We start from the raw sequence: 8,488 nt of genomic DNA, 5'->3' as shown, positions 1-8,488 counted from the left end.
ATATATATATATACGCAGAGTAACTGCTCCTGAAATAAGATAAAGAATTGGCACATCTTTTTACAAATTGCATGAATATCTCTTACACGATCACATACTTTTGATGAAAGTTGTTCATTACAAATAACAACATTCTTCAATCAAAATGACTGTCTTCAAACGACTCCGAAAAGCATAAACTACATGAAACCTGCCTCTAGGGCTTTCATGTAACGCTCTTTGATAAAATAACAAAAGTAGAAAAATTGAGAAGCCGGGATTTCCCTGGAAAAAAAAAAAATCTCGGAAATTTTCCCGGACAAAAAAGCAACGGGATCGAGGATCTCGGGAAACAATTCCTTGTATATATATATATATATATATATATATATATATATATATATATATATATTATTAACAAAAAAAGCAACGGGATCCGAGGATCTCGGGAAGCAATCCCTTATATATATATATATTTATATATATATATATATATATATATATATATATATATATATATCATATATATACAAAAAAAAGCAACTGGGATCCGAGGATCTCGGGAAGCAATCCCTTATATATATATATATATATATATATATATATTTATATTATATATATATTATATATATATATATATATAAGGGATTGCTTCCCGAGATCCGTCGGATCCCGTTGCTTTTTTTTTGTATATATATATATATATATATATATATATTTATATATATATATATATATATATATATATATAATATACAAGGAATTGTTTCCCGAGATCCTCGGATCCCGTTGCTTTTTTGTCCGGGAAAATTTCCGAGATTTTTTTTTTTCCAGGGAAATCCCGGCTTCTCAATTTTTCTACTTTTGTTATTTTATCAAAAGAGCGTTACATGAAAGCCCTAGAGGCAGGTTTCATGTAAGTTTATGCTTTTCGGAGTCGTTTGAAGACAGTCATTTTGATTGAAGAATGTTGTTATTTGTAATGAACAACTTTCATCAAAAGTATGTGATCGTGTAAGAGATATTCATGCAATTTGTAAAAAGATGTGCCAATTCTTTATCTTATTTCAGGAGCAGTTACTCTGCGTAAAATCATGTGTTTAATCAGTCTTAAATTTTTTCTGGTTAATTTCATTGAATGCTTCTTTTTTTTGCATCATATATTTTGGATATGTCTTTTCCAGTGCCTTAAGAATAACTAAATAATCACGTGCTATGAGTCTTGGAATATTTCATTCCTAAAATACAAAAGTAATTTTTTTTTTATAAAATCCAGGGATTTCTCGGGATTTTCTCGGGATCCCGGGAAAACTAACCTTTTCCAGAAATCCCGGGATTAGGAAAAGTGTCTTAAATGACAATCCCATATATATATATATATATATATATATATATATATATATATATATATATATATATATATATATATATATATATATGTATATATATGTATATATATATATATATATATATATATATATATATATATATTACTTGAACAATGATTTTGCTGGGAACATTTGAAGCCGCCAGCTCTACGGTGGAACTTGTTATGCAAAACACGACAACAATATTGTCAAGTGTATACACGTTCATTTTTATGTATTATATCGTGGTAAAGTACTGGATGTATAAGGTTAACGTTTCCTGTTGACTAAAATCCCCCTGAGAGAGAGAGAGAGAGAGAGAGAGAGAGAGAGAGAACTCTTTAATAACAAAGTTTCTACCCTTGTAGGACGCGTCGTATAAAGTGCATAAAGTTCCGCGCAGAGAATTGATCTTATTAAGAGATAGAAATTCAATAGCCAGACCCACTGATCGTTGAAATTCTCCGCGAAGGGAGAGAAAGAGAGAGAGAGAGAGAGATTGACGAACTGATCATTGATATCCCCGGAAATCAAAATCTCTAATGGTTTCATGACGGGAAAATTATTGCACACGATAACAATGTTAATAAAGATGAATAATTTTTACGTATATTGACCACTACCATTCTTCTCTCTCTCTCTCCTCTCTCTCTCTCTCTCTCTCATGAGGGTACCCACGTGCATGTTCGTAACCCAACCTTCTATTGAGGATCAGTATTTATGCAGTTTTTCTAAAGGTCAGTTACATTAAAGGTCAGTTACATTAAAGGTCAGTTACATATCAAGAGGGTTGTGGGGGGGGGGGGGTTGGCGATAGGGGTGATGGGGTTTTGGGGGGGGCCGGTTCACGTACAATTCAAGGACTTCCTTAGAGCGCATTAATGATTAATCTAAGGTGAGGTATCACTGTTTTTCCCCGCTCCTCTCCTCCCCGTAGTGTGATAGTGCCGTCAGTCCACCCCATACGGTGCACTGTTGGCATTACTGAAGGTTCTTTGCAGTGTGCCCTCGGCCATTAGCTGCAACCCCTTTCGTTCCTTTTACTGTACCTCCGTTCGTATTTTCTTTCTTCCAGCTGTTGATCAGCTCAATGGTCAAGTTTAAACTAAGATAGACTTTTCCATCCTTTCCTTACGATTGATTCAGCGCTGAATGACCTCATGGGTCCCAGTGCTTGGCCTTTGGCCTAAATTTTATAGTCAATCCAAGCATCATCGTTCCCGCCACCTCCAAAAATGGTGGCTGTCTTTAATCACCATCTATGCACGATAACGTCAAAAAGGACCCGAAAGAGAACTTGTGAAAAGCCACTAAAATCATAGACCAGGAAATAGACAGCCGACGCCCACGGCTTCTCGACGAGAAAAAAAGAAAAAAAAAGAAAGAAAAAAAATCAACAAGGCGAAGGAAACCGAATTTCTCCCAGCCATCATCAGAAGTTTAAAAAACCAGCCTCTGCCGGACACTGATGAGAGAGAGAGAGAGAGAGAGAGAGAGAGAGAGTGGGGAAGGAAGAGAGCGAGAGCATCCACTGGATGGCCTTGGAGCATCACCTGCCCGGTCGATCCATAATCCCAGCCACAACTGCAGCGGGTACTCGAACCAACACCAACCTCCAACCACCAACACCATTAGGTTCGAGACAAACGTGGGCGGTGATTAATTTAATTTTTAAAGGGTGGCCAATTCGAGAATGTTTAAACTAAGTTAATGGCCTTTTAGGCTTCCTCCATATGAGCATAAGAATTATATAACACCACTGGTACCACCAGTGTTTTAAAGATGATAAATCCTAATGAGATATATTTTGCGTCCGACTATCCTATCCACGTAAAATTGACACCCGTTCCTACCCCTCTACTCAGAACCCCGTCTCTTGCTATCACAATATCACTAACTCGAGACTTATTGATACAGATTTGCACACATGAGTACTATGTATTCAGGTGCTTGTATTCGACGAGGAATTCATCTGTATAGATACTACCTGACCAATCTGCTGCTGCCCGGGAAAACTGGATGATAACCAATAATCTCTCTCTCAATCTCTTTCTCTTTCTTCTCCCTAATACCCCTCTACTCTTTCTCTCTCTCACTTTCCTGTTAAGATAGTTGCTTCAGTTACTTTGCCCAGTATTTTTGACGTTTTATATTCCACTCCTTCTCACCCCCCACCCCCAATCCCTATCGAGGGTTGAACCTGGACTTAAGGGGCATCGGGAGTATCTTGATTCATCTCAGCAACCTCGAAAACTATGAATTAGACACTAATATCTGTCAATTTTGACATTTTACTTTTCACCCTATCTTATCCCCCGCCCCCTTGTTATTGGGGCTGAACTTGGACTCAAGGGCATTGGCAGTGTTACTATTTGACTCAGCGACCTCAAAAAATATGAATTAGACAATAATATCCGTAATTTTTGGTTATTATTATCATATATTATTATTAATGATTATTACTATTGTTATTATTTTCATGGTTACTATTACTATTATTATTTTGACACAGGGCTCTTCTACCCTCCCAATCCCGTCCCCATCAAAAGCGATTGTGAATACCAAGCATGTATTGAAGTGTTGTTGCCAAACTGGCTGATAATTAATCCTAAAATTCATTTAAACTGTCTTTATAATGAAATATGTCAATGTAACATTATGAAACAGTCGTTATAACAAATTCAGTAGGTAAAAACAAAGAAGGAACGAGTGAATTAATAAGGAAAATCACATTCGAATGAATAAAACGAGGAAATGCCGTATATCTTGCACGTTGGGCTTAGTCAGCAGATACTACGCAGATGCGGATGGGGAAGGCTTTTCTTCTGTCTTGAGTCTAGTTATATAAATGATCGAAATTGTATCTCTACTTATTGAGATTATTGGTATTGGTTTTCAGTTTTGATTTTATTGTGCGCAATTAACAATTTATATAGTAATAATCATCATAAATTATGATTAAAATTCACATAAATTCAGATGAAAAAATAGATGTTATAGGGGATTTATTGTTGCAGATTGATCATACACGTCTGACAGAGTTTGGTAGAAAACCTGGAGCAATCAGGCGAAAAGTGACAACCCATGCAGCACTTTAAGGAAAATGTGACAGAACTAGTAAAAACCAAAATTTAATTTAATTTGTCTGTGTTTGATGTCTGTCACAGGAGCAGGGGTTTGATTTTGAGTTATAACCTTGCAGGGTCTGTCAAGAAGTTTAGATTTATTATAGAGGAAAAATATCCAAATATTCACACACACACACGCACGCACACACACACACACACACACACACACACATATATATATATATATATATATATATATATATATATATATATATTATATATATATATATATATATATATGAGTCATATCACATTACCGTGACTCATATATATACATCAAGCTACAAATGTCCTTTAATATCTAATTAGCTCTACCTCAGAATTAATATATTTTCATATATGTTTAACCGAAGGGGAATTTTTAAGTTGATAAGAGATTTGTCGGCTCCCGGGTGCGAACCATCGAAACCAACAATTCCAGGACGACAGTGATGCTTTAACCCACAACGCCACTGCAAGAGGCTATAAGTTTATGCTGCCTCTCAACTACAAATACCTGTCGCTCTCAGGTGTTCATTGTTATTGGAGCCGGCATCTACCCACTCTACCTCGGTAATGCTGTAGTGCTTTTGTCAATACGTAGCTATCATATAAGTCATATTACATTACCGTGATTCATATACATACATCGAGCTACAAATGTCCTTTAATATCTAATTTGCTCTACCTCAGAATCAATATATTTTCATATATGTTTAACCAAAGGGGAATTCTTTAGTTGATAAGAGATTTGTCAGCTCCTGGCGCGAACCATGGAAACCAACAAATCGAGGAGGACAGTGAGGCTTTAACCCACACCGCCACCGCAAGAGGCTATAAGTTTATGCCGCCTCTCAACTACAAATACCTGTCGCTCTCAAGTGTTCATTGTTATTGGAGTCGGCATCTACCCACCTCGACCTCAGTAACTTTGTAGTGCTTTTGTCAACATGTAGCCATTATATGAGTCATATCACATTACCGTGATTCATATATACATACATCGAGCCACAAATGTCCTTTGATATCTAATTCGCTCTACCTTGGAATTAATATATTTTCATATATGTTTAACCGAAGGGGAATTTTTTAGTCAATAAGAGATTTGTCGGCTCCTGGGCGCGAACCATCGAAACCAACAAATCCAGGATGACAGTGAAGCTTTAACCCACACTGCCACCGCAAGACGCTATAAGTTTATGCCGCCTCTCAACTACAAATACCTGTCGCTCTCAGGTGTTCGTTGTAGTGCTTTTGTCAACACGTAGCTATTACATGAGTCATATCGCATTACCGTGATTCATATACATACATCGAGCTACAAATGTCTCGTAATATCTAATTCGCTCTACCTCAGAATTGAATATATTCTTATGTATGTTTAACCGAAGGATTTGCTGGTTTCGATGGTTCGCGCCCAGGAGCCGACAAATCTCGTATCGACTAAAAAATACCCCTTCGGTTAAACATATATGAAAATATATTAATTCCAAGGTAGAGCGAATTTGTAGCTCGATGTATGTATATGAATTACAGTAATGTGATATGACTCATATAATGGCTACGTGTTGACAAAAGCACTACAACGTTACTCAGGTCGAGGTGGGTAGATGCCGACTACAATAACAACGAACACCTGAGAGCGACAAGTATTTGCAGTTGAGAGGCGACATAAACTTATAGCCTCTTGCGGTGGCGGTGTGGGCTAAAGCTTCACTGTAGTCCTGGATTTGTTGGTATCGATGGTTCGTGTCCGGGAGCTGACAAATCTCTTATAGACTAAAAAATTCCCCTTCGGTTAAACATATATGAAAATTTATTAATTCCGAGTTAGAGCGAATTAGATATTTGTAGCTCGCTCGATGATATATATATATAATATATATATATATATATATATATATATATATATATATATATATATATATATTTATATATATAATATGGTTACTTTTTACCAGATACATATGTAATAGCCCCAATGCCCTCTTAACCTCTCTAATTCTCTGCGCTTTTTTTAATACACTTGTCATTACAAAGCTTTAAGAACAAGCCCAAGAAAAATGAAGAAATTATGATGTCCAGTAGTGGGAAATGAACTTGTGTTACCATAATCACAATGATGGTCATGCTGCCACCATCGTCGTGATTATGGTTGTGCGAGTTCATTTTCCGCTGCCAGACATTATACTTTCTTCATATTTCTTATGCTTGGACGTTAAGACTTTGTAGTGCATATTCAACAAAGCATGAAGAATTCGAGAGGTCATTGTGGGTATTGCAATTACGTATGTATCTGTTAAAATGTGACCAGTAGAGATTTGCAACATGACCTCATCATCATTATGATAATGCAGGTTCATCTCCCGCTACCGGACTATATTAAAATTTTTAGAGGATACTGTTTTACTCAGGTTATATTATACTTTACAATTATGCAATAAGTAATAAGTAAAATATATTGGGAAATCTAAAAATACAAAAAAATTTTGATAATTGAAAGAAGCCAATGATCATTATGGATGGTCAAAATGATGCAAATAATGGGAAAAAATAAAAATAAAAATCCAAAATTATGGATTGACAACATAAAATGTTTATAATTTTTGAAGGAAGTATTAGCCTTAAACTCTACTGTTTATAAGAAAAATAATACCAGAAGATGCCACGGAGGATTATGATAGGTCAAGGTTGAGGGAAAGGGCGCACAAAATCCACTTTGAGAAATGGAACGTAGCTCTTCAATCAAACTGTACGATATACATCCTGTTGTAAACATGGTAAAATAATTATGGCTCTACGATACATCTATAGTCTCTTCTCTCACCTTTAACGTAATAGAGGAATTATTAAACATCTCACCCATTGTTCAGTACCTTTCCCTGATCTAGATAAACCTTACAGAGCCTAGTTAGTTACTAAACTAGGAATTTTGCCGCTGTCTCGTAAGGTTTCATTTTCACGCGCATCCTCAAAACTCAGTCGTTGTCCCTTAAGCTTACCTATCTTGTTTTTCTTCCTTTTTTTCTGCTCTCTGTGTAGCACAACTTGCTCCTGAAAATCTTGCTTGCCATGTCCACAAATGAAGATTGAGGTTGTGGGGCCAAAGTGGATGCACAGCATACGAAAAAGCGATGGGGCGAGAAATGTGGAAATATGCACGAAAAAGGGGAAACATCAGTCTCGGTAAAAGAAGTTCAGTTTTTTCAGATTTGGTTCAATTGCGCAGAGAGTGTGGAAGACTAAAGGTTAATGGAGAAAGTTTATCATTTGGAAAATATGCAAGGAAAGTGTGTAAGACAGCGGTGAATGGCGCAACGTGTGTCAGGGCACCTTGATGTGCTGCTGATGAACATTTTCTGTTGTGGCAGAGTTAATCTAGAGGAAGTTTTCTGTACAAAAGTTCATTCATGATCCACCAGTTATAATATGGATGTTCAGTGACTTCTTGTCTTTACTTAGGGGTACACTTAATTATATAGCTAAATATATTTATATATAATTTTTGTTAAGATGAAGAAAGAAAGATCCCTTCCTTTTGGTAAAGAAGGCTGGTGAATGTGTACCCTAAGGGGAATGATTGAAAAAAAAGCCACATAGAGGGGAGCTCCAAGTGAAAGAGGGAGAGATGCCAATTAATCATATTTGAGAGAGAGAGAAAGAGAGAGATGAGAGTACCAATCATCTCACAGTATAAAGGGAAAGATAGAGAGATGGCTAACCTAAATATTAAGTAAATATTAAGTACAAGACACTAACAAAATCAAATAATTTCCTTTTAATTTTGGCTTGCAATCCATGACGCAGTTACACGGAGTATTCAGTAGCTAGACAGACAGCAACATTTCCTCTTGTTTGGAGAAGCGCCAATCAGCGAGGCGACTTTATGGCGTGACTCGTATCGACCAATGAAAATCTGCCACGCAAGAGCAAGTTGGGGGGAAGGGAGGAGGGAGTGTGAGTGGGAGAAAGGGAGAGGTTTGTCGGAGACATGTGTCATCCTCCCCCCTTCTCTCTCGCTCTCTCTCTCTCTCT

This window comes from Macrobrachium nipponense, chromosome 4, assembly GCF_015104395.2.
Source record: "Macrobrachium nipponense isolate FS-2020 chromosome 4, ASM1510439v2, whole genome shotgun sequence".
NCBI lineage: Eukaryota > Metazoa > Arthropoda > Malacostraca > Decapoda > Palaemonidae > Macrobrachium > Macrobrachium nipponense.
The sequence above is the reverse complement of the archived record's forward strand: the minus strand, read 5'-3'. Positions refer to the sequence as shown.